Source organism: Balaenoptera ricei, chromosome X, assembly GCF_028023285.1.
Source record: "Balaenoptera ricei isolate mBalRic1 chromosome X, mBalRic1.hap2, whole genome shotgun sequence".
Taxonomy (NCBI): domain Eukaryota; kingdom Metazoa; phylum Chordata; class Mammalia; order Artiodactyla; family Balaenopteridae; genus Balaenoptera; species Balaenoptera ricei.
In genome coordinates, this window is record NC_082660.1 from 98,904,126 (window position 1) to 98,931,831 (window position 27,706).

At 38.9% G+C, this 27,706-nt stretch overlaps 1 protein-coding gene across 4 annotated transcripts in view; it reads right to left on the reverse strand.

The window, feature by feature from the left end:
* The window catches only part of ACSL4 (acyl-CoA synthetase long chain family member 4), an 81,413-nt gene extending 75,004 nt beyond the window's left edge, over window positions 1-6,409 (reverse strand). For 3 of the 4 annotated variants that reach the window (XM_059910702.1, XM_059910701.1, XM_059910703.1), the window contains exon 1: window positions 6,184-6,408. The gene's annotated coding sequence lies outside the window, so the exon portion shown is untranslated. Of the gene's footprint in view, window positions 1-6,183 lie in introns of all 4 variants that reach the window. The other variant, XM_059910700.1, reaches the window with a different exon arrangement.
* Window positions 6,410-27,706: the final 21,297 nt, after the last annotated feature.

Below are 27,706 nucleotides of genomic sequence, written 5' to 3' on the forward strand. Positions count from 1 at the left end.
ATTTGGAACACTTGATTAGCTAACTGAAAAGGTCAACTAAGGTGAACTGTCATAAGAAAATATGCACATGACAAACATTTCATTTTATCTTCATTTTATCAGTGGTAAATGTACACTCGTTCATCAAACTTTCGATAAAGGGCCAAGAAGCCAAGACCTTTCTTTAACTCCAGGCCCACAGACTGTAAGGAAATTTCATTTGAATTCTTAGATAATGTAGAACTTCAAAGAACTTAAAAGACACTTGCAAGGAACTATGAGTAGAGAACCCTTCAGATTTTTATATTTATTTTATACAAATCTTTTATCGTTGTCTTACCCACACCTAATTATACAGTAATAACTTGCTTTCATCAACTCTTTCCAAAGCATACCATATGTTTTGTTATAATAAACCTATCCCCCAGCTTCAACAATTATCTATACGTGCTGAATTTTATTTCTTTCACATCTCTATGCACCCCGTACCTCAACCCCCATATAATCTGAAGCAAATACCAGACATCATATCATTTCATATGTAACTTTTCAGTAAGAACTTCAATTCCCCACTACTCAGACTGTATCACATTATAAAACATGAAAATAAATTACATATTTACAAAAACAAGAACAACGAGCATATATAGGTTCAGTAATAAAAGCATCTGTTGTACTGGTGGGTCCACAAGCCTGGCTTACCTGAGACCAACCGACTAATAGCAAGTGTTCAGTGCACAGTGTATTTTACAAAAGAAATGAGTATCATTTAATATGGTGAGTCAGTTAAGTAGAAGTCAACAAAAGCTTCCACTGCATATGTAGAAGTTATTTTCCCCCAGTCTGTCATATGCCTTTTTAACTTTGTTATGGTGTCTTGTGCTTTCCAGAAATTTTAAAAATATATACTTAGATGTTTAAAATACATCCTTAATGTATCTTTGTGTATGATGTGAGGCTGAGATCCATTTCTTTCCAAATATACAGCCCACGGTGCTAACTCAATTTCCATTTTCAACATTACTTGTAGGTAGGACATTTAAAAGAACTAAAGTATGAACTTCTAACTTACGAAAGGAAGCTGTGCAAACAAAATAATAAACCAACAGTCTTAAGGTCAGCTTGATAGGCTCGAACTACTATGTATTTAAAGATCACAGAAGTTTGGGGAGCAGGAGCAACAGTACTGCCATACCTGGCTCCGTCATTACCACTCTGGCTCACAGCAGGCTCTCCAAAGGACATCGCAACTGGATAGGCCTGCTTCTGAATCTCACTATTTGCCATACTTGTAAATTGACATTCACACTGAAATACCCGACACTTGACGACGACAACAACAAAATCAACCTTCCCAACTCTCTATCCATTCCTTAATGCTGCTCCTAGACCACAGTGCCTTCAGACTTAGTTAAAGAAAATGAATACACTGTTCTGAACCACAATTTCCCATGGAAATATACCTAAAAGATACTAAAAGTCAAGGTAAAGTTTGTCAAATTTCCTTTATAACATAGAGACTCAATAATTTTTAAGGTTGCTTTATCTCTGGGCAAACTTTTTGGGTAAAATTTACCAGAGAGTAAATTGGCTTTTAGGGCCATAAGTTCTCTGTTTCAACTCTGACATTGTATTTTGAATGCAGCCAGACAATATATAAATGAGTGGATGTGCCTGTGTGCCAACAGAAGTTTATTCATAAAAACAGGTGGTGGGCAGGATTTGGCCACCAGCAGTATTTTACCAGCCCTTGTCTTATACCAATGATTGATCTTTTTCAAATCCACTACCCTGGCTATACACTTATTTGAGCAAATATGGTGACGCTGAAGGGACAAGTAATAATTTCAGTACCACCTTACAGAAATGAATACTCTAAAAATCGATCACTAAGCTCTTCCTGTAAGTTCTCATAATATGAGCACATATGTTTTTCAAAATATAACACTGTAAGTCACCTTAAAACTAATGCTTATTTTAAAAGATAATTAAAATGAACATTAAGTAGCTACTATAAAAGAAAAACATGCAGTCTAGACAGACAAATTCAACAGTCAGTCTATTCACTATTCTGAGTAGCAAAAGCCTACTAAATCTATCATCATATTCGCAACTTCACTACTTAAAATGCAGAAGCACACTTTCAAAGTACATTTAAATGAAAACACGACTTTTTTTCTTTGGACTACTTACCACAAATGTTGATTATGAACTATACAGTTTTGCCAAAATATTTTAAAATTAGAAAGTGAAACCAAAAATCTCCTTGGCATATGACGTGTCTACTTAATTTTAAAATATTAATTTTAATGTTTCATTTGACTGCCTGGTAAGGCAGAAATTATATTTTAAGGCACAAAAGGATGGCAGCCATTTTAATATAGTGAGAGCATGTATATGAGTATGTACACACACTGTAAGCCATCAGGACCACTAGTTCGAAGAATACATCTGAGCTCCAGGATTGCTCAAAGAAAAAAATATTCACACTGCTTACAGAAGTACTGGATGTTATACAGAACAACAAGGAATAAAATTAAATAACAAAGGTACATAAGACCCCTTGACACCAAAGGCATGATCCATAAAAGGAAAAATTGATAAACTGGACCTCATCAAAATTGAAGATTTTTGTTCTGCGAAACCTCCCTGTGAAGACGACGAAAAGGCAAGCTGCAGGATGGGAGAAGATATCTGCAAACCATCTAGCCAACAAAGCACTAGTATTAAGAATATATAAAGAACTCTCAGAACTCAACAGTAAAAAAAAAAAAAAAAAATCCAAGTGTTAGCAAGGAGGAGCACCATTCACGCATTGCTGGGGCACGGGCGGGGGTATGTAAGATGGCACAGTCACTCTGGAAAGCAGTTCGGCAGTTCCTTATAAAACTAAACGTGCAACTACCATACGAACAGCAATTGCACTCTTGGGCAACTATCCTAGAGAAATGGAAATTTATGTTCATACAAAAACCAGTACACAATTGTTCATAGGAGCTTTATTCATAATAGGTTACAAAATACGGGAAATAGCCAGATGTCCTTCAATGGGTGAACGATTAAACTATAATACATCCACAGCATGGAATACAACTCAGGAATGAAAAGGAACTATTGATACAAGACACAGTCCCTGCATGAATCTCCAGGGAATTACACTGAGTGAAAAAAAGTCGATCTCAAAAGATTACATATCACATGATTTCATTTGTATACCATTCTTGAAATGACAAAATTATAGGCAAGGAAAACAGATCAGTCGTTGTCAGGGATCAGGGAGGGAGGGAGATGGCTGTGGCTATAAAAGGGCAACATAGAGACCTTTGGGGTGATGGAATTGTTCTGTATCTTGACTGTGGTGGTAGTCACACAAATTTACACATATGGTAACACTGCATAGAACTAAATACACACACGCAAGTGAGTGGATGTAAAACTGGAGATCTCTGAATCAGGTGGAGGGCCTGTATCTGTCTCAATTTCCTTGTGACATTATGCTACAGTTATGCCAGATGTTACCACTGGGGAAAATTAAAGGGGATTATTTTTATGATTGTATGAGAAGCTACAACTATCTTAAACAGTTAAAAGAGAAAGGAAGAAAAAGAATATATAAGACCAGCCAATAGCAGGAGTGGAAAAAATAAAGCTTTCATTTTTGCTAAAGTCTCAATAACTGAAAGTCAAGGAAAGAAAAAAAAAAAAAAAAGGAATGCCAAGAAGAGAGTCTACAGGCTACAATTAATACAATCATCTCCTCCTCCCCTGGGGAGCCTTAACTTCCCCAGGATTTTGCTTCTGTTCCTGATTTGACTGTTGTTAATAAAAATAAACTGACATAAAAACTGTCTCTCCAAAACTCCCACCATCATCACCTCCATCCTGGACTATAAAACTAAACCTTGCAGGGTAAGGATTGTCTTCTTAACCATCATATCCTAGTGGCCTGGCACAAAATACGTGACAGATGGAGGAACAAGATAAGCTGAATGAACGAACAAATGAATGAATGACTGAGATGCCTGCATAGTCTTTTCAAGCGCCTAGCCAATTACAGTTACAAGGCAGTATGTATACATTCCCGTACAAATTTCTTAAAAGCCCTGAATGTTTAAAAAAAAAAAAGTGTGGTATGCACACCCTTCACTTGCAAGCCTAAGTTAGCAATAGCTGACTTTTGTAAAATGCTTCCCAATTTATAGACTTCCACATATAGTCATTCATTTGATAAGGATGAATTAAGAATTATGCATATATAGATTGGAACTAGTGTAAGCAGATCTTTCAGAAAAACGTTCTAAATAACTAAGGATTTACCTTAGCTTATTTTAACTAAGGATTTACGGCACAGCCTTAACGCAAATTGTGATATATATATATATATATATATATATATTTTTTTTTTTTTTTTCAAATTGGGGGACTTATACGGATTATTCTGCCAACATCAAGACCCTCTGACAGATGCAAAAATGAAGAGAGGTAAAGCGACTTATTCAAGGTTATACCATCAGCTAGCACTGGAACTGGCACCTGAGCCTCTCCGGAGTCCCAATTCATTTCTCTTCTCACTGAATTGGGCAAGCCTCTCCTTTCTCCACCCATCCCACCCCTACCCAAAACACTCAAACAAAAATCGTAATCTGAATCGCTTATTTTTAAAATGGGGGTTTTAGGGGGAAAATTGAATTTATTCAAGATGTTACTTGTTGCATTACACCTTCTGTGGATTTTTAGGTGTCAAATTACTTCTCCTATCAGAACAATAAGGTACTTTATTCTGTGGTGCGAGCAGACTAACAGTTTAATGTTTCATCCTCCACCTAAATGGCAGAGAGGGTGTTAATTATTACAGGAGTCTTACAAGTCTCACACTTCTTTTCAATCGAAAAGATGAGCTATATTACAATCCAAGGAAGAGGCCTCACACTATTAAAATCTTGACTGATATGCTCATTGACAGAACAGTCATTGGATCTCTGCTTACAGCCTTATGTATCAAGAGCAGTTAAAACTATTTGTTAGAGGCGATATAAAAGAAAAAGTAACGTGGCAAGCAACTACCGGGAAATGAGGATTTCATCAGGTTAAATCTCCGTTATGCTGCAACATGTTACTAAGCGTGAGTTTAGAGGTCCTAGAATCAAAACACTAGAAGGAACCTTCGTTCAACATCCTCATTTTTGTAAATGAGGAAACTGAGGCGTTGATTAAACCATTAACCAATAAAGCAGACTGCTTACTTTTTCAAAGGGATTCATTTAAATGCCATTTCGCCCTTATTCTCCATCTCGCCGTTTCTTAGAGGGATGATTTTTTTTTTTAAGGTGAAAAGAACGATTAGAGCAAAGTCATTTCAAGAGGGTGGAAAAAAAATGCCTTTGAAGGAGGAGATGGCTGGAGTGAAGAGAAGAAATGACGTCTTATTTAAAATATGTAACCCCTTAATGGGGGTTAGGCAGTGAATCATATTCTCCTCGATTCTTCTCTGTGCTATTGACATCGACCACAGACAGTTCTTTTCTGTAGGGCAATCGAATGAGAGGAAGAGGAAGTGAATACAGCTGATGCTAAATATACAGCACCCATGGAGAACAGGGATGTAGATAGGTAGAACAGGAAAAAATAAGAGCATGTTTCTGCTAGAAACCAGCCGTTTTTCTAACCTACCGAAAGATACGGAAGCTAAGAGGATATCGGAAGCTAGGGCATCCCACAAATTCGAAGGGCGGATGCTTCTAGGGCCAGAGAGATCCCCTAGCTCTCAGATATAGAGAGACTCGAAGGGGACAAAATGGAGTTGAGGTCCAGGAGCGCCCTAAAGGTCGTTTGGAGGTCTGGCGAGCCCCTGATGTGCTCATTTGGAAAGGGTCATGGCAAAGCCTAGTACCCCGATCGGGAAGATGCTTTTGGCTCTCGGAGGGCGGTGAGCGGCAGGAAGAGGCAGGCCAGGGTCTCGAGGACCCCAGACCTCAGCAAAGGAGATGATACCGGGACCTCGGGAATCTTCCTGGCCCCGGAGGAGGCGGGAGGGTAGAACGCCCGGGCTCCAGAAGAAAGCGAGCGGATTCCGGTAATGGAAACGTCCCCTCAACCTCCTCCGGGCTCAGGTGTGGGACGACAGCTTGGCCGGAGCGGGGGCCCCGGCACAGCGACAGGGCAGGGGTTGCCGGGGCAGGAGCCACGCCGGCCGGGGTTACTCACCGGAGGCGCTGCCTGCGGCGTCTCCGCAGCCGGCCAAAGCTCGACACGCGAGAGGCTGGTGGAAAGGAGCCGCGTGCCCGCTAGCGCTGGGGCGAGGAGGGGCGCGCCACGGAGGCCGGAGAAAAAGCCGCAGCGGCGCGCGCACACACGGAGGGCCGGCGGAGGAGAAGGCGGAGCGAGGCGCAGCGCGGCGCGGGCCCGGAAAAGACGCGCCCGGAGGGGCGGGCGGAGCGGGGGCGCGCGGTGGTGTGGCACAGCCGGCCGAATCGCCGGCGAAGGCGCGCTCGGCCCACCCACGCTCCCGCCTCCGCTCACCCCGACGTCAGCCGAAAAGGAGGGCCCGAGCGGGCCGCTAGCGGCGGGGCGGGGGGGTGTTCGGTGTGCTCCGGGGGAGCTGAGCCCGCTAACGGCTCCCCGCGGGCTCACCGCAGGGTCCAGCTCCAGTCCCCGGGGCCGGGTGATTGAGCGTGTTTTCGGGAGGTCCGGGCGCCTGATTTCAGCGAGATGCAGAATGGACCCACTCCCGCACCTGCGCTCCCTTCCCAGGACTCCACCCCAGAATGAAAGTTCCCCTCGGGTCGTCTTCCAGCTGCCCTGTCAAGATATTCATCTTGGGACTTCACTGCTCTTCCTATAGAGAGAGATCTTAACGTTCTTTGCCTAAGACATCCTGCTTCTCCAAGCCCCAGCTAACGCCTCTCTTCCCTTTATCTCGCCTCTCACTGCGTTAAGACCCCATCCAGCCATCCCCACTTATGAAATATCACAAGAATGCAGGGTTTTCACTTAATGCCTTGCATTTCCACGATGGTATAATGGCAAAAGAGCTCATAACTGATAAGGAAATGTCACCGCAGCACTATGACATCTTACTGGCCCCGACTGTTGCTTCTGAGCCAGTCCTACAAATACTGTTCCTAAGAGATTCAAGAAATTGTTGTTAAAAATAAAATGCTGGCGAACTGTCTCGGGGTTTCAAAAGAGACAGACCATAATTGCAAATGAGCCACGACAAACTGCCAAGAATATATCACCAAAAGAAAGAAAATGCCAGTATGCTTCCAGTTGTCTGATGCATGATGGAGGGCCAGCTTCCTCTTCTTGCTAGGAATGGACATGTCATTTCACTTGCTGTTTTGTATTTTCCCATAGAATTACTGGAGGTAACAACGTGTGTTTGTGTGCGTGTGTGTGTGTGTGTCTGTGTGTGTGTGTGTGTGTGACCACCTCAGATTACAGGCTAGAGTTGTTCTTAGACTTTAGTATGCATCTGAATCATCTGGGGGTGATTGTTAAAATATGGATACCTGGATCTGAGAAGGGCTGAGAAATATGAATCTTTAATAAGCATCTCAGGTGACACTGTACGTGGTTGGAGGCCCACAGTTGGAGAGCATAGAGCTACAGCCTTTGTATGTTACTTCTTTGAAGTGGGATTACTCATCCAATTTACAACAGGCCCACCCACTTATGTATAATATGCCTATGAATTTTGCTATGGCAGTCACATAACTTCCTTTTTCGAGATTGACCTAGAAAGTTCAGGACTTCAAACAACAAGTTTAATTGTCATGTTTATTTACAAGATCTTGTTGTAATACCAGAAATAACTAATCATTTCTCAGCTATATAATTCACTGGGTACCTATAGTGACAGAGCACTGTCATGTACAGTAGGGTTAACACAAACGAAATCAAAGAAATGATCATCCCTGCCCTCAACAAACTTAGTGTCTAGTGGTGGAATTAAAACACAGACACAGAACAGACCCAGTGTAGCACATAAATCAGACCAAAATGAAAAAGAACACATAATGAAAGAGTACTCTTGTCAATTTCCTTTACTAGCGGTCACTGAGCCCAGACCTTTTCAATTAGGTAACTTCCTCTGAACACTGAGTCAGTCCTAGGTTACTGAAGTTCCTCCAACTTTACGAGGTATAAAGGGAAGAGCCTGAAGCTATCGGTTTTTGTTTGTATGTATGAATATGTCTACATATATACCTATGTATAAGGATGTCTGTAAATATAGATATAGAGGTACTTATCAGACAAGAAACTAGTTGAATTTTCAAGATCGTTATCACTTACACTATTCATTAATGCTGACGGTTCTGGCTACCTTTATCACCTACTGTACCCCACCTTTTCCTCTCCAGTTAACCACATCCCGGGTGAAGAGGATAAAAGAGCTACATCTCCAAAAAGGAAACCAAGTGTATCCACACTATTTCTAGCTGCTCTTTTTTCACTTTTTCAGGATCAAAATAAACCTTGCTTAATTTCTTGTCATCAGAAACCCTCCAGAACAACTACCCAGGAACAAAACATTCCCCCAGCCAACTGTCTGACATTTTAGAGAGAACATTTGCACCATTGTTTAGTAGTTTGGAAGACAGGGGATTATTATCCCTAGTTTACAAATAGAGAAACAGATGCAGGTTAAATGACTTGTCTAGTCATACAACTAACTAGTAGCAGAGCCTGGATTTCCTACCACAGTTCCCAAGACTCCTAGACCAGGGTGCCTGCCACTACATCAGGCTTCCTAGGTAATAAGTTTTGCCCAGAACTACTAGTCCAATTAGAAACAGAAGAGATAAACATGAAAATGGAGAAGAGTTAGGAAAATGTACAGTGCAATTGACAGATTCAAAATACAACATAAAAGACACCGAAAGCATGGAAATTAAACTGAAGGCAAACAGAATTTACCAAGACAGCTCTGTTAGCAGGTACTGATATATAGGCCTTGCCCATTTTACTCTCCTGTAACAAGAAGCTGAAACAGATAGCCAGGCCGCTCTTGGCATTAGTTATTTATGGAAGGGCAGAAAACAACTGTTCTTCATTGACTGTGTAACAAGCCTTTGCATGTTAAACATACTTCACATGTTTGTAAAATAATAATTTCCTTTTTGGTCCCACGACAAGCAGCAGGACTTTATAATAATATTTGCATAGACAAATGATGTTATGCTTTGTCATTCATGAGACCTTTTTTTTTTCTCAGACCCAATAACCAAGCCAAATATTGTCTTCAATGGCATGTCTGAAACAACTGGTGAAATCAGAAACCTAGGCAGAAGATGCTCTCACTGTGAACATAAATAATAACCTAGGCTACTCCTTTCAAAAATGGCCAAAGCCACTGCAGCTAGATTTAATGTCATTTTTTGAGAAATGACTTTTTTATCTTTTCAAACAACCATTTCTTGTCATTCCAGTACATTTCACTGGCTTTTAAATTAATTGAAAAGCCAAAACAAATGGAAAGACATTGAACGCATCTGGATGGGAAAACACGGTATAGTAAAAACTCAGTTCTTCCCAAATTCATCTGTAAAGTCCAAATCAAAATCCCAGCAGGGTTTTAATGAAACTTGAATTTACTGTCTCTCATTAACTCATTCTTTCTCTTTTGAAAAACGAATTCCTATCCCCTCTAAATAAAATCCTCCACAATATCCTTGCAAATTGCTTTAGCAACCTTCCCAAAAAGAAAAAAAAAAAAAAAAGAACAAAATATTCATATTATCCATAAGACCAGAGGCAAATTCATGGGCGGTGGTAGTCATCAAATCTGCAAAAAGTTACCTTTTGTATATTTTGCCCATTTTCTGTAGTTAATTCTAGCCCAGTAATGTTAGGGGAAAAGGTCATCAATATCATAACTCACCTTAAATCTCTATTTTCCTTTCCTTTTCACATACAAGAATATTTGATTTCATCACCCATTCTTAAAAGACAAGGCAAATTTTTAAATTTTTAAATGTCCCTTACTCAGAATCATTGACTACTAGAGTCAGGAGGCCACATAGAGTCAGAGTAGCAGGAGGAAAACTATTTGGGCTTTGGACTTGGACCACCCTAGACCGAGTTATATAACCTCTTCTGAGCCTCAGCCTCCTCATATGTAAGTTGAGGATAATAATGGTACCTCATGGGGCTTCCCTGGTGGCGCAGTGGTTGGGAATCCGCCTGCCAATGCAGGGGACACGGGTTCGAGCCCTGGTCTGGGAAGATCCCACATGCCGCGGAGCAACTAGGCCCGTGAGCCACAACTACTGAGCCAGCGCGTCTGGAGCCTGTGCTCTGCAACAAGAGAGGCCGCGATAGTGAGAGGCCTGCGCACCGCAATGAAGAGTGGCCCCTGCTCGCCGCAGCTAGAGAAAGCCCTCGCACAGAAACGAAGACCCAACACAGCCAAAAATAAATAAATAAATAAATAAATAAATAAATAAATAAATATTTAAAAAATAATAATAATAATGGTACCTCATTCATAAGGCTTTTCTGAGGGAGGGTTCAATGAAATCATGCTCCTAAGATGCCTGGCTTATGGCAAGCATGTAGAAAATGGTGCCTATTAATTACTAACTTTGACCTCCTCATTTCACAGGTGAGAAAAAAGGAAACTAGAACCAAAACTCGTATCCTTCCATTACACCACACCAATCTTTCTCCAGATTCTCCTATTTATTGAGTGACTTCTTTAAAGCCAAGGGCTAAATTCCTTTTGAAGTGGTCTACAACCACCACCTTCACTTTCATTCACTAAATCACTCTCTGACCTCCAAGCCAACCCCCATTCTTTTCAATCCTCTAAATGTACCCTTTCTAATGCCTTCTGTGAAATCCACAAGCCCCATCATTATACCTAGGTATTCACTCTGCTTAAACCTTCGAACACTCATTCAAAGCAATCTTTTTTCAAACTAAAATACTGTAAGAAATCTGTCTCCTTCATTTGGACCATATATGGCACCTGGTACAGGCCAAGTTATTGTTATTCAAATGGAAAATCTTTAGCAAGTGATTGGATAATGATGGCCACCAGTTATTGAATACCTAGTATGTGCCAGGCACTGCCCCAAACACATTACATGTATTATTTCATTTTACCCTCGCAATGAGCCCATGAGGTGGATGCTATTATTATTCCAGAGGAAATGTACATAGGACTGAATAAGTAATGTTTCACATGTCCATCTCATTATCACATAAACCCATCTAAGAGAGAAGCAAAGTCTCATTTTGGAATATCCTACTTCTATATTAGACCCAGGGAAAACCCTTCCTATAAAAAGACATTTAAAGCAAATACCTTGAAGGAGAATTCATAGATTTTGAAAGTCACTTTTAGCTATGATATGTATCTAATCCATCCATACAGGCAACTTTCAGAATCGGTGGCTAACCTCAACTTTCTGCAAGCTCGTTTCAATGGTATTTATGAAAGAGTTCAACAAATCTGATTTTATTGCCCCTGGGCAAAATTTAAGTATGGCAGTCTAGATCAGTTTATGAATCAGTTCCTGCCTGAGACTATGCTCTCTCTTTATTGAGCCATGGTGCAGATTAGGTCCTATATGAAGGTGGACAAACTCTTAGTAGCTGTACACCACTGTACATGGAATAATACATTTCTGAAAAGCTATTTACAAAGCAAATTTTCACGCAGCAAGCCCCGCTTTCCACTGATTGTCTCTTTATTATATATATACATTTTTTATTACAAACAAAGTGCGTGTTTACTTCTTTTGTTCAAATAGAAGTATATGAAGTAAAAGAATCTCTGATCCCTCTCCACAGACATAACTGTGAACAATCTGGTATATATCATTCTAAAAGTTTGCTGTGCACATATACAGGCACATATACTTATTTTTTCAAAATGAGATTATGCATATTGCTCTACAAATTGCTCTTATGCACTTAATAATATATCACAAACATTATTCCATGTCATTATGTTTGTATGTAGATAGATATCTAAAGAATTATACCTCATCCTTTTTTCACTGTTACACAGTATTCCATAGTATGGATATACCATAATGTATTAGTCATATACCTATTCGTGTACATTCAGGATTTTTCTCGAATTTTTCACAATACTCCAATTAATATCCCTATGCATATATCTCTGTGTATTTGTTCAAGCATTGCTACAGTGGAGCCCTATAAGTGGAAATGATGCTGGGTCAAAGAGTATGTGTGTTTTAAATTTTAAAAGATACTGTCAAATTGTCTTTTAAAAGGGTCAAACAGTCCTACTTAGAGTGCACAACAGTACCATTTTCCTTATATTCTTGAAAACATTGAATACTATCAATCTTTAAAAATCTTGCCAATCTGCTAGGAAAACAATGCCATCTCACTGTTGTTTAATTGGCTTTCATTAAAATGTTTGATAACTGTTTATATTTTTCTATAGAAGTAATAACTATTCATTATAGAAAATATGGAAAACACCAAAAATGGATAAAGAATGCTTTTTAAATCCACAATTCTGCAGCCCAGGGAGAACCACTGTTAATATTTTGATATATTTTTTATTAGTTTTTTCTTATGGATTTTTTTTCCAAAATTGGATATTGTGTGCTTTTTTCACTTGACATTTAATATGAGCTCTCCCCCATGTTATTAAAAATTATTTTAAAACAATGTTTAGGATTGCATAATATTTTAGCATATTGAAGTCATAATTTACTTAACTAGTCACCTATTCTTTGCCCGACATTTAGTTTGGGTCATAAATTTTTCCAATACTATAAATGATGTTCTGAGCATTCGTGAGCATAAATTTGTGTCTCCCTAATTATTTTGTTAGAATAGCTCCTAGATATAGACTTACTGAATCAAATGATACATTTCAAGATAATTGAATCATATCACCAAAACAGTTTTTCTCTGATTTTCAAAAGAAATTGAAAACAATAATTGTAGTAATAGTCCCATTTATCAATAAACCCCAATAAGAAAACAAATGCAAGTACTTATTTGCTGTAAAATCACAAAGGTAATTTTATTTTATTTTTTTAATAAATTTATTTATTTTTGGCTGTGTTGGGTCTTCGTTGCTGCACGCGGGCTTTCTCTAGTTGCGTCAAACGGGGGCTGCTCTTCGTTGTGGTGTGCAAGGTTCTCACTGCGGTGGCTTCTCTAGTTACAGAGCACGGGCTCTAGGTGCGCAGGCTTCAGTAGTTGTGGCACGTGCGCTCAGTAGTTGTGGCTCGCAGGCTCTAGAGGGCAGGCTCAGTAGTTGTGGCGCACAGGCTTAGTTGCTCCGCGGCATGTGGGATCTTCCCGGACCAGAGCTCGAACCCATGTCCCCTGCATTGGCAGGCAGATTCTTAACCACTGCGCCACCAGGGAAGCCCACACAAAGGTAATTTTAAATTAAATTAAATATAATGATTCTTGAAATAAGTCACCAACAAAATAAATAGTGTTTGGTTCAGCTTAGAGAGGTTGTTTGTTTTTTAAAAATTTATTTATTTTATTTATTTATTTTTGGCTGCATTGGGTCTTTGTTGCTGCGCACGGGCTTCCTCTAGTTGTGGCGACAGGGGGTTACTCTTCATTGAGGTGCGTGTGCTTCTCATTGCAGTGGCTTCTCTTGTTGCAGAGCACGGGCTCTAGGTGTGCGGACTTCAGTAGTTGTGGTGCGTGGGCTCAGTATTTGTGGCTTGTGGGCTCTAGAGCACAGGCTCAGTAGTTGTGGCGCACGGGCTTACGTTGCTCCGCGGCATGTGGGATCTTCCCGGAACAGGGAACAAACCCATGTCCCCTGCATTGGCAGGCAGATTCTTAACCATTGCGCCACCAGGGAAGTCCGAGAGAGGTTGTTTCTTTTGTGTAGAATTTGAGTTTGGGAAATTTTTTGGCAGGAGTACAATATTTTAACATTCTGCTGCAGAAGAAAAGTCAAGAAAGAGATAGCTTAATTGAACAGAACACACTAACCTTAAAAGTCCCTTTCAGCTTCAATCACACCTCCCTCTCCCACACCCCATATTCTACCCTGTTTCCCGGCATTTTGCAGAAGCTGCTGCTTTCTGGGAAATAAACAAGCTGACCTAGGGCTAAGAGAAAGACTAAATACAGAAACACAAGGAAAGCACTAATGCAAAGTACACCTGTGAATTAACAAAAAAGAAATAGCCAAGAAGTAATAAATATATGAAAAACAGGTCTTAAGATAATGCAGAACAGACCACTTTTCTGATAAAGTTCTGTGATCATAAATTTTGATAGAGCCTTTATCTTATCTAGTACATTTTTTTTTAACATCTTTATTGGAGTGTAATTGCTTTACAATGTTGTGTTAGTTTCTGCTGTATAAAAAAGTGAATCAGCTATATGTATACATATATCTCGATATCCACTCCCTCTTGCATCTTCCTCCCACCCTCCCTATCCCACCCCTCTAGGTGGTCACAAAGCACTGAGCTGATCTCCCTGTGCTATGCAGCTGCTTCCTACTAGCTATCTATTTTACATTTGGTAGTGCATATATGTCAATGCTACTCTTTCACTTTGTCCCAGCTTACCCTTCCCCCTCCCCATGTCCTCAAGTCCATTCCCTACATCTGCATCTTTATTCCTGTCCTGCCCCTATGTTCAGCAGAACCTTTTTTTTTTAGATTCCATATATATATGTGTTAGCATATGGTATTTTTCTCTTTCTGACTTACTTCACTCTGTATGACAGATTCTAGGTCCATCCACCTCACTACAAATAACTCAATTTCATTCCTTTTCATGGCTGAGTAATATTCCATTGTATATATGTGCCACATCTTCTTTACCCAGTCATCTGTTGATAGACACTTAGGTTGCTTCCATGTCCTGGCTATTGTAAATAGTGCTGCAATGAACACTGTAGTACATGTCTCCTTTTGAATTATGGTTTTCTAAGGGTATATGCCCAGTAGTGGGATTGCTGGGTCATATGGTAGTTCTATTTTTAGTTTTTTAAGGAATCTCCATACTGTTCTCCTTAGTGGCTTTATCAATTTACATTCCCACCAACAGTGCAAGAGGGTTCCCTTTTCTCCACACCCTCTCCAGCATTTATTGTTTGTAGATTTTTTGATGATGGCCATTCTGACCGGTGTGAGGTGATACCTCATTGTAGTTTTGATTTGCGTTTCTCTAATGATTAGTGATGTTGAGCATCTTTTCATGTGTTTGTGGGCAATCTGTATATCTTCTTTGGAGAAATGTCTATTTAGGTCTTCTGCCCACTTTTGGATTGGGTTGTTTGGTTTTTTGATATTGAGCTGCATGAGCTGCTTGTATATTTTGGAGATTAATCCTTTGTTAGTTGCTTCATTTGCAAATATTTTCTCCCATCCTGAGGGTTGTCTTTTCGTCTTGTTTATGGTTTCCTTTGCTGTGAAAAAGCTTTTACGTTTCATTAGGTCCCATTTGTTTATTTTTGTTTTTATTTCCATTTCTCGAGGAGGTGGGTCAAAAAGGATCTTGCTGTGATTTATGCCATAAAGGGTTCTGGCTATATTTTCCTCTAAGAGTTTTATAGTGTCTGGCCTTACATTTAAGTCTTTAATCCATTTTGAGTTTGTTTTTGTGTACAGTGTTAGGAAGTGTTCTAATTTCATTCTTTACGTGTAGCTGTCCAGTTTTCCCAGCACCACTTATTGAAGAGACTGTCTTTTCTCCATTGTATATCCTTGCCTCCTTTGTCAAAGATAAGGTGACCATATGTGCATGGGTTTATCTCTGGGCTTTCTATCCTGTTCCATTGATCTATATTTCTGTTTTTGTGCTGGTACCATACTATCTTGATTACTGTAGCTTTGTATATAGTCTGAAGTCAGGAAACCTGATACCTCCAGCTCCATTTTTCTTTCTCAAAATTGCTTTGGCTACTCAGGGTCTTTTGTGTTTCCATACAAGCTGTAAAATGGTTTGTTCTAGTTCTGTGAAAAATGCCCTTGGCAGCTTGATAGGGATTGCATTGAATCTGTACATGGCTTTGGGTAGTATAGTCATTTTCACAATATTGATTCTTCCAATCCAAGAACATGGTATATATCTCCATCTGTTTGTGTCATCTTTGATTTCTTTCATCAGTGTCTTATAGTTTTCTGCATACAGGTCTTTTGTCTCCTTAGGGAGGTTTATTCCTAGGTATTTTATTCTTTTTGTTGCAATGGTGAATAGGATAGTTTCCTTAATTTCTCTTTAAGATTTTTCATCATTAGTGTATAGGAATGCAAGAGATTTCTGTGCATTAATTTTGAATCCTGCTACTTTACCAAATTCATTGATTAGCTCTAGTAGTTTTCTGGTAGCATCTTAATGTGAGGAAACCTCTAAAATTGCAAATAAATACTAATGCAAAGACCACGTCAGCTTCTCTCATCTGAGATGACCAGCTTCAGCCTTTCCATTGGCTTTGTATATTAATCCCAAGATTATGAACATGCTGTACCTACATGTAACATAACCCTTCCCAGATAGATCGTAAGCTCTTGACTCTTCATCAGGGACTAAAGTTGTCAGTTTTACTCCCCTGGCAACGGCAGTGAAATGACCCAGAGCTCCCCAGGTCTTGTGCCACAAGGTCTGGAAGGAGGCTGTATGGGTGGCAGGGCAGAATCACCTTATCATTTAGTATAACCTTTTCCACAAGTGAAGGGGGTGGGGTCGTTTCAAAACCCAGTATCTTCCTGCAAAAAATAAAATGCATCATCAGATTAAGTGAAAGTCAAGGTATCTTCACTTGAGGTCACAGAACTTATGGAATTTAAGACTGGTGAAGTTCAGGAGGTGAGAAATGTTTTAGCCACTGACTAGGAAATAGTGTTATGTCCTGTCTGAGCCAGTTGCATTATGTTTGATAAACAAATATCTACGACACACATTGCAAAACGTAGATTAAGAAACCTCAGGGCAGAGGACAGATCATCACATGTAGAAAATACCGAGGCACTTAGCCAGTACACAAAGAGGAGCATGGCTTCAGAACTTGGAAGCCTGTGTCCCTAGGCCTTATTTTTTTTCTCCTTTTTAACTTATTCTGTTGATACATGTTTGAACTGAGGCAACAGTTTTAATTTTTATATATGCAAACATAGAAAAAGTATGCATTGCCTCTGAAATTTAACATAACACATGAACTTCTCAAATAGAATTTTAGAGCTGTAATGGACTTTAAGGATAATCTAGAGTCCAATCATTCATTTATTTACAAATGAGGAAACTGGGGCTTCAAGAGGTTAAGTAATTTATCCAAGTTTACAGAACTAGTTATTTCAGAACTGGGGACCGGAACACAAATCTCCTGACTGGGCTCAAAGCTCAACCTATTTTGCTACATTGCCTACCTCATGTCAATTTGCCAGACGTTTGATAATCTAACCATAAGCAAATTACCATAACCACATTTATTAAAGTGCCCTGTATTGCTCAGATTAAAAGAATAATCAGGAATATCATTTTAAAAAAACAGGAAAATATGGTTTGTTCTATTTATGTGGAATGTGTCTGAGAAAGCAAATGGAAATTTTGAGGGGAAAGGTGATTTCTTCTCCATTACCTAATTTGTTAAAGAAAAAAAGTAAACTCTTCCAATACATTTGTCGATTTTCTGCATGTGGTCAATCTACTCTACAAAGGTCCACTCCTTTGTAGAGGAGGTTGCAACCTTCTCTTTACCCAATGGATACATGGAGTTGGTGGTCAACTTGCCCCATCTATATGCCTTCCATATTTCCTGTCTGCCACTTTTATGACATTCCTGCTATGATACAGTTAAATGTAACTGTATCAGCAAATATTCAAGGCCAGTAAGACCTGATATCAGAAAGGAACTTTCCAGTGTTATGGAAAATGTGATATTCTCAGGAGTTGAGGCCAGGAAGACATTTGGGGTATCTGCCAAATATAATTTTATAACACTAGCTCTCTCATTCCTGTTTGCTTCTGATCTTTCTATCTTCTGCACAGGATAAAAGAAACTGTAAAAGTTCAGAAATATTCCAAAGTCAGAAATAATCTGAAGATGGTGGAATAGAAGGACGTGAGCTCACTCCCTCTTGCGAGAGCACCAGAATCACAAATAACTGCTGAACAATCATCGACAGAAAGACACTGGAACCCACCAAAAAAGATACCCCACATCCAAAGACAAAGGAGAAGCCACAGTGAGATGGTAGGCGGGGGGGAATCACAATAAAATCAAATCCCATAACCGCTGGGTGGGTGACTCATGAACTGGAGAAAAATTATACCACAGAAGTCCACCTACTGGAGTGAAGGTTCTGAGCCCCACATCAGGCTTCCTCCCTGGGGGTCCAGCAATGGGAGGAGGAATTCCCAAAGAATCAGACTTAGAAGGCCAGTGGGATTTGATTGCAGGACTTCGACAGGTCTGGGGGAAACAGAGACTCCACTCTTGGAAGGCACACACAAAGTAATGTGTGCATTAGGACACAGGGGGAAGGAGCAGTGACCCCATAGAAGACTGAACCAGGCCTACCTGCTAGTGTTGGAGGGTCTCCTGCAGAGGCAGGGGGTGGCTGTGGCCCACCATGGGGACAAGGACATTGGCAGCAGAAGTTCTGGGAAGTACTCCTTGCTATTAGCCCTACCGGAGTCCGCCATTAGCCCTACCAAAGAGCCTGTAAGCTCCACTGCTGGGTCGCCTCAGGCCAAACAACCAAGAGGGAGGGAACTCTGCCCCACCCATCAGCAGACAAGTGGATCAAAGTTTTACTGAGCTCTGCCCACCAGAGCAACACCCAGCTCTACCCACCACCAATCCCTCCCATCAGGAAGCTTGCACAAGCCTCTCAGATAGCCTCATCCACCAGAGGGCCGACAGCAGAAGCAAGAAGAACTACAGTCCTGAAGCCTGAGGAACAAAAACCGCATTCAGAGAAAGACAGACAAAATGAAAAGGCAGAGGACTATGTACTAGATGAAAGAACAAGATAAGACCCCAGAAAAACAACTAAGTGAAGTGGAGATAGGCAACCTTCCAGAAAAAGAATTTAGAATAATGATAGTGAAGATGATCCAGGACCTCGGAAAAAGAATGGAGGCAAATATCTAGAAGATGCAAGAAATATTTAACAAAGACCTAGAAGAATTAAAGAACAAACAAACAGAGATGAACAATACAATAACTGAAATGAAAACTACACTAGAAGGAATCAATAGCAGAATAACTGAGGCAGAAGAACGGATAAGTGACCTGGAAGAGAGAATGGTGGAATTCACCGCTGTGGAACAGAATAAAGAAGAAAGAATGAAAAGAAATGAAGACAGCCTAAGGGATCTTTACGACAACATTAAACACACCAACATTCACATTATAGAGGTCCCAGAAGGAGAATAGAGAGAGAAAGACCCGAGAAAATATTTGAAGAGATTATAGTTGAAAATTTCCCTAACATGGGAAACAAAATAGCCACCCAAGTCCAGGAATCACAGGGCGTCCCAGGCAGGATAAACCCAAGGAGAAACACACCGAGACACATAGTAATCAAAGACAAAAGATAAAGACAAAGAAAAATTATTAAAAGCAACAAGGGAAAAATGACAAATAACATACAATGGAACTCCCATAAGGTCAATAGCTGATTTCTCAGCAGAAACTCTACAGGTCAGAAGGGAGTGGCACGATATACTTAAAGTGATGAAAGGGAAGAACCTGCAACCAAGATTACTCTACCCAGCAAGGATCACATTCAGATTTGATGGAGAAATCAAAAGCTTTACAGACAAGCAAAAGCTAAGAGAATTCAGCACCACCAAACCAGCTCTACAACAAATGCTAAAGGAACTTCTCTAAGTGGGAAACACAAGAGAACAAGAGGACCTACAAAAACAAACCCCAAACAATTAAGAAAATGGTAATAGGAACATACATATCGATAAATACCTTAAATGTGAATGGATTAAATGTTCCAACCAAAAGACATAGGCTCGCTGAATGGCTACAAAAACAAGACCCATGTATATGCTGTCTACAAGAGACCCACTTCAGACCTTGGGACACATACAGACTGAAAGTGAAGGGATGGAAAAAGATTCCATGCAAATGGAAATCAAAAGTAAGCTGGAGTCGTAATACTCATATCAGATAAAATAGACTTTAAAATAAAGAATGTTACAAGAGACAAGGAAGGACACTACATAGTGATCAAGGGTTCAATCCAAGAAGAAGATATAACAATTATAAATATATATGCACCCAACATAGGAGCACCTCAATACATAAGGCAAATGCTAACAGCTATAAAAGAGGAAATTGACAGCAACACAATAACAGTGGAGAACTTTAACACCTCATTTACACCAATGGACAGATCATCCAGACAGAAAATTAATAAGAAAACACAAGCTTTAAATGACACAATAGACTAGATAGATTTAATTGATATTCATAGGACATTCCATCCAAGAACAGAAGATTACACTTTCTTCACAAGTGCGCATAGAACATCCTCCAGGATAGATCACATCTTGGGTCACAAATCAAGCTGTGGTAAATTTAAGAAAATTGAAATGATATCAAGCATCTTTTCTGACCACAACGCTATGAGATTAGAAATAAATTACAGGGAAAAAACATAAAAATCACAAACACGTGGAGGCTAAACAATACGTTACTAAATAACCAAGAGATCACTGAAGAAATCAAAGAGGAAACCAAAAAATACTGAGAGACAAATGACAACGAAAACACAACGATCCAAAACCTATGGGTTGTAGCAAAAGCAGTTTTAAGAGGGAAGTTTATAGCAATACAATCCTACCTCAAGAAACAAGAAAAATCTCAAATAAACAATTTAACATTACACCTAAAGGAACTAGAGAAAGAAGAACAAACAAAACCCAAAGTTAGTAGAAGGAAAGAAATCATAAAGCTCAGAGCAGAAATAAATGAAATAGAAACAAAGAAAACAATAGCAAAGTTAAATAAAACTAAAAGCTGGTTCTTTGAGAAGATAAACAAAACTGATAAACCTTTAGCCAGACACATCAAGAAAAAGAGGGAGAGAATTCAAATCAATAACATTAGAAATGAAAAAGGAGAAGTTACAATGGACACCACAGAAATACAAAGCATCATAAGAGACGACTACAACCAACTCTATGCCAATAAAGTGGACAACCTGGAAGAAATGGACAAAATCTCAGAAAGGGATAACCTTCCAAGACTGAACCAGGAAGAAATAGAAAATATGAACAGACCAATCACAAGTAATGAGATTGAAACTGTGATTTAAAATCTTCCAACAAACAAAAGTCCAGGACCAGATGGCTTCACAGGTGAACTACATCAAACATTTAGAGAAGAGCTAACACCCATTCTTCTCAAACTCTTCCAAAAAACTGCAGAGGGAGGAGCACTGCCAAACTCATTCTATGAGGCCACCATCACCCTGATACCAAAACAAAAGACACTACAAAAAAAGAAAATTACAGACCAATATCACTGATGAATATAGATGCAAAAATCCTCAACAAAATACTAGCAAACAGAATCCAACAACACACTAAAAGGATCATACACCATGATCAAGTGGGATTTAACCCAGGGATGCTAGGATTCTTCAATATATACAAATCAATTAATGTGATACACCATATCAACAAACTGAAGAATAAAAACCATATGATCATCTCAATAGATGTAGAAAAAGCTTTCGACAAAATTGAACACCCATTTATGATAAAAACTCTCCAGAAAGTGGGCATAGAGGGAACCTACCTCAACATAATAAAGGTCATATACGACAAACCCACAGCAAACATTATTCTCAATTGTGAAAAACTGAAAGCATTTCTCTAAGATCAGGAACAAGACAAGGATGTCCACTCTCACCACTATTATTCAACATAGTTTTGGAAGTCCTAGCCATGGCAATCAGAGAAGAAAAAGAAATAAAAGGAATCCAAACTGGAAAAGAAGAAGTAAAACTGTCACTGTTTGCAGATGATATGATACTATACATAGATAACCCTAAAGATGCCACCAGAAAACAACTAGAGCTAATCAATGAATCTGGTAAAGTAGCAGGATACAAAATTAATGCACAGAAATCTCTTGTATTCCTATACACTAACGATGAAAGATCAGAAAGAGAGATTAAGGAGACAATCCCATTCACCATTGCAACAAAAAGAATAAAATACCTAGGAATAAACCTCCCTAAGGAGACAAAAGACCTGTATGCAGAAAACTATAAGACACTGATGAAAGAAATCAAAGATGACACAAACAGATGGAGATATATACCATGTTCTTGGATTGGAAGAATCAATATTGTGAAAATGACTATTCTACCCAAAGCAATCTACAGATTCAACGCAATCCCTATCAAATTAACAATGGCATTTTTTACAGAACTAGGACAAAAAATTCTTAAAATTTGTATGGAGACACAAAAGACCCTGAGTAGCCAAAGCAACCCTGAGGAAAAAAAGAAAACAGAGCTGGAGGAATCAGACTCCCTGACTTCAGACTATACTACAAAGGTTACAGTAATCAAGACTATATGGTACTGGCACAGAAACAGAAATATAGATCAATGGAACAGGATAGAAAGCCCAGAGATAAACCCACGCACCTATGGTCAACTAATCTATGACAAAGGAGGCAAGGATATACAATGGAGAAAAGACAGCCTCTTCAATAAGTGGCGCTGGGAAAACTGGACAGCTACATGTAAAAGAATGAAATTAGAACCCTCCCTAACACCATACACAAAAATAAACTCAAAATGGATTCGAGACCTAAATGTAAGACCGGACACTATAAAACTCTTAGAGGAAAACATAGGAAGAACACTCTTTGACATAAATCACAGCAAGATCTTTTTTGACCTACCTCCTAGAGTAATGGAAATAAAAACAAACATAAACAAATGGGACCTAATGAAACTTAAAAGCTTTTGCACAGCAAAGGACACTATAAATAAGACAAAAAGACAACCCTCAGTGCTATGTATCACTCAGAGATGGTCCCTTACTGTCCTAGCTCATCAATGATACTCTCTTGAGTCTGGGGCAGGAAGACACAGTGGAATAATGTTTTAGAAACTAAAGCAGGAACTCAGGAAACAGCTTTAATAGCACTCCTTCCAGGAGCTCTGATAAAGCTAAGAGAGGACCCATTACTGTAGGTGCCAGGTGCTGGTACAATAATGGTATGAGTTAATGCATCAGGCAAGGCCACAGCCTAATGAGATCTTCTTTCACTCACCCATTGACAAATTGAGGCAGAGATCTGCTAGTTTATTCATTCATTCATTTACCTGTTATATGTATCACACCCTAATAAGTGCTAAGAAAGAGGCAACAGAAATTAACCCATATTCAGTATACAGATGGTGCCTAATAAACATTCTTTCACTTCCAGAAGCTTAAAATATTTTACAGAGATAAGATACTGGAAAGAGCTAAGTAAATATAAAAAGTACGATATCAAGGCAGTGTTGCACGATAGAAAGAACATAGGTTTCTACCAATATCAAAATGTATTATTTAAAGTTATTTCTTTATTACTTAAAGTTATAGGAATTAAAATTGTGTTATTCATGTAAGACTAGACAGATCAACGGTATAGAACAGAGAACAGTACCATAAATAACCATGTAAATGTAGATGAAAACAACAAAAAGATACCACTTTCAGCAACCATATTAAATGTTTGACAACACCACCTGCTGGTAAGAGTGGTGAGAAAAGGGAAATCTTATATAGAAAGTAGGACAAATTAAAATAGCTACTCTAGCAAAGCAATTTGGCAATATTATATAAACCCAAAAACACTCAAACCCTCTAATCCAACAGTTCAACTTCTAAGTATTTTTTCTACAGCAACTTTTACACAGTTTCTTACACAGAAACTCCGCCCAAAGAGACACATAAAAATATGCACAATGCATCACTGGGGAAAATGTAATGTCAATTAATCAAAGAATGGTGCTATGAAAAGAGAACCATAGATGTAGAATTTTAAACAAAACTTGGTCATTTACTAAGAATGGCATTGCAGGAAGGAAGGAGGGAATGCTTAATATCCAGAGGCTAGGCAAACACCATACCTCAGTTCCTTAACATGTCAAAAATCACAAACTTTCTTTAGTATATGGCACTTCCTGAAAAAGCCCTTCAAGAATTTTTTTGGGTTTTCAGAAGCCTTCTGACATACAGGTGGATCTCATGACACTCAGCAGGGAGGGGAGAGCAGACCTCATTTTCACATGTCAGCAATCTTCAAAAGGTTATTAAAAAGATATGCTTGTAATACATGTTTGAAAGGGGATTAGAGTGTCTTTCCAATAAAACACAAGTACTTATCATTCTGTTAATGGGTAAGATTTATTTAATGAAGAAGATTTTTTTCATCAGTGGATGAATAAAATATGGTATATTTATTCAATGTATTTATGTGAATGAAATTGATCTATATGTACCAGCATGCGGACAGATCTAAGTAAAATAAATGGCTGCAAAAAAAAAGAGACAACCCTCAGAATGGGAGAAAATATTTGCAAACAAATCAACAAAGGATTAATCTCCAAAATATATAAACAGCTCATGCAGTTCAATATTAAAAAAACAAACAACCCTAAACAGACATTTCTTCAAAGAAGACATACAGATGGCCAAGAGGCACATGAAAAGCTGCTCAACATCACTAATTATTAGAGAAATGCAAATCCAAACTACAGTGAGGCATCATCTCACACAGGTTAGAATGGGCATCACCAGGAAATCTACAAACAACAAATGCTGGAGAGGGTGTGGAGAAAAGGGAACCCTCTTGCACTGTTGATGGGAATGTAAATTGATAAAGCCACTCTGGAGAACATTATGGAGGTTCCTTAAAAAAACTAAAAAGAGAATTACCATATGACCCAGCAATCTCACTACTGGGCAAATACCCAGAGAAAACCATAATTCAAAAAGACACATGCACCCCAATGTTCATTGCAGCACTATTTACAATAGCCAGGTCATGGAAGCAACCTAAATGCCCATCGACAGACGAATGGATAAAGAAGTTGTGGTACATATATACAATGGAAAATTACTCAACCATAAAAAGGAACGAAACTGGGTCATTTGTAGAGACGTGGATGCACCTGGAGACTGTCATACAGAGTGAAGTAAGTCAGAAAGAGAAAAACAAATATCGTATATTAACGCATATATGTGGAATCTAGAAAAATGGTACAGATGAACTGGTTTGCAAGGCAGAAATAGAGACACAGATGTAGAGAACAAACGTATGGACACCAAGGGGGGAAAGAGGGGGGTGGGAGTGGTGGTGGTGGGATGAATTGGGAGTTTGGGATTGACGTATATACACTAATATGTATAAAATAGATAACTAACAAGAACCTGCTGTATAAAAAAACTAAATAAATAAAATTAAATTTAAAAAAAAGAAATAATCTACACTGAAAATGTACAATAAACACAGGACAAGATGCTCAGCCTCATCAGTCGTTAGGGAAATGTAAATTGAAACCACAGTGAGACACCACATTCACTGAGAAGGCTATAAAAAAAGAAAAAGGAAAATAACAAGTATTGACAAGAATATGGAGAAATTGGAACCCTCCCACATTGTTAGTGGGAATGCAAAATGGTACAGCTGCAGAAAACAGTTCAGCAGTTCCTCAAAAATGTAAACACAGAATTACCATATAATCCAGTAATTCCACCCCTGGCATATACCCCAAATAACTGAAAACAGGTAATCAAACAAATACATGTACAACCCAATTTCCTAGTAACTTTATTCATGATAGCCAAAAAAAAATGGAAACACCCCAAAGATCCATCATTTTGTGAATGGATAAACAAAATGTGGTATAACCATAGAACCAAATATTATTTGGCCATAAAAACGAATGAAATACTCATATGTGTTACTACATGGATGAACCTTAAAGACAGCATGCCAAGTGAAAAAGGCCTGGCACAAAAGGTCACATAATGTATAATTCCATTTTTTTTTTTTTTTTTTTGGCCGTGCCATGTGGCTTACGGGATCTTAGTTCCCCGACCAGGGATCAAACCCTGGCCCACGGCAGTGAAAGTGCTGAGTCCTAATCACTGCACCGCCAGGGAAGTCCCTATAATTCCATTTATATGAAATATCCAGAATAGATAAATCCATAGAGACAGAACGCGGAAAAGTGAATGTCAGAGGCTGAGGGTAGAGGAGACACTGCTTAATGGGGGCAGGGTTTTACTTTGAAGTTCTGGAAATGTTTTGGAACTAGATAGAAGTGGCGGTTGTACCACATTGTGAATGGGCTAAATGTCACTGAATTGTATAGTTTAAAATAGCTAATTTTATGCTGTGTGAATTTCACCTCAATAAGTTATTTATTAAAAATCTGCATTGAAAGAACAAAGCAAAAGATGATAAACTTTCTATTTTCAAAAGATCATGAACTGGAGCATCAAAGAAGACAGTAATATCTCAGTAATACCTCAACGCTGATAGTAATACTTCAGAAAATAAAACTGAGTAGACAACGTTCCCTGGGGGTAAAATCTATGTTCAGTGAGTTGTGAGGTATTTTTCTTGCTCACTTCTCTTGGCTTGTTTTCTAAGAGTGAATGTTTTCAGTCTCTGCTTGGGATCCTAAGCCCTAAAACCTAACAGCTTCAGCATTGATGTTTTCACCTGTCCTCAAGGGTTTTTCCACTTCTCTTAAATGGGAAATAATCTAGGAATGAAATTTTAATTATTTTTAATTCAATTCCGAATTTGTAATTACTTGAATAAATTCTTCACTTATATGCAATACAACAAGCATAACTATTTTCTGATCTAATGAAATTTATATACCATGTAGTGTGCTCCTAAATGATGAAGACTTCAAACTACAAATAGTTCTTTTTAAATATTCTGAACTTGAAGTTTTACTCCCCAATTTTCATTTTTTTCTTAAGAGCCTACTGAAGCAAAAAAAAAAAAAAAAAATTTCTTAGAAATTCGAATTTCCAGAAATTTAAAATCTTTACTCCAAACTCATTTATCTATCCATTTTGTCATTAAATAAATATTCATTTAACTCCGACTCTGTGCCAGACTGGGGGTGGGGCACAGAGATACAAGCTAAACTAAAGAGACATGGTTCTTGCTCCTAGAGAGCTTGTATGTTAATGTAGAAGACAAACGAATAAGATAACTTCAGAAAGTGGTAAGTGCTATGGACAATATAAAACTGTGGGATCAAGAGTTTTGTGTGGCGGTATACTTTAGACAGGGTGATTAGGGAAAGCTTTACTGAGAAGGTGATGTCTGAGCTGAGATGGGGTTGATGAAAGGAAGCCAGCCATGCTTAAATCTTGGGGAAGCGTGGTTCAGGCAGAAGGATCATCAAATGCAAAGGTGGTACAGGCAGTCTGGGCTCGCACCTTTCACAGTTGGATGGATCAAGAGAACCAAGGGCAGAAAAGCATGGAAAGAAGACAGAAAGGTGGGGAGGGCCTGGTTTTTCAGAGTTTTATAGGCTAGCGTGAGAAGTTTGATTTTACTCAGATGCACCTATGCTCTGAAAATGTCTTTCAGCACCAGAAGTCATCTGGACAAAGAAGTAGCAGAAAGAGTTTGGTGAAACACACACACACAATTTTAAAAGGGCTCTACCAAGATAACTACACCTTTCTCTGGTTGTGAGAAATTAATTTGATCAAGTTGAAAGATTGTTTTCTTCCCCTCTAG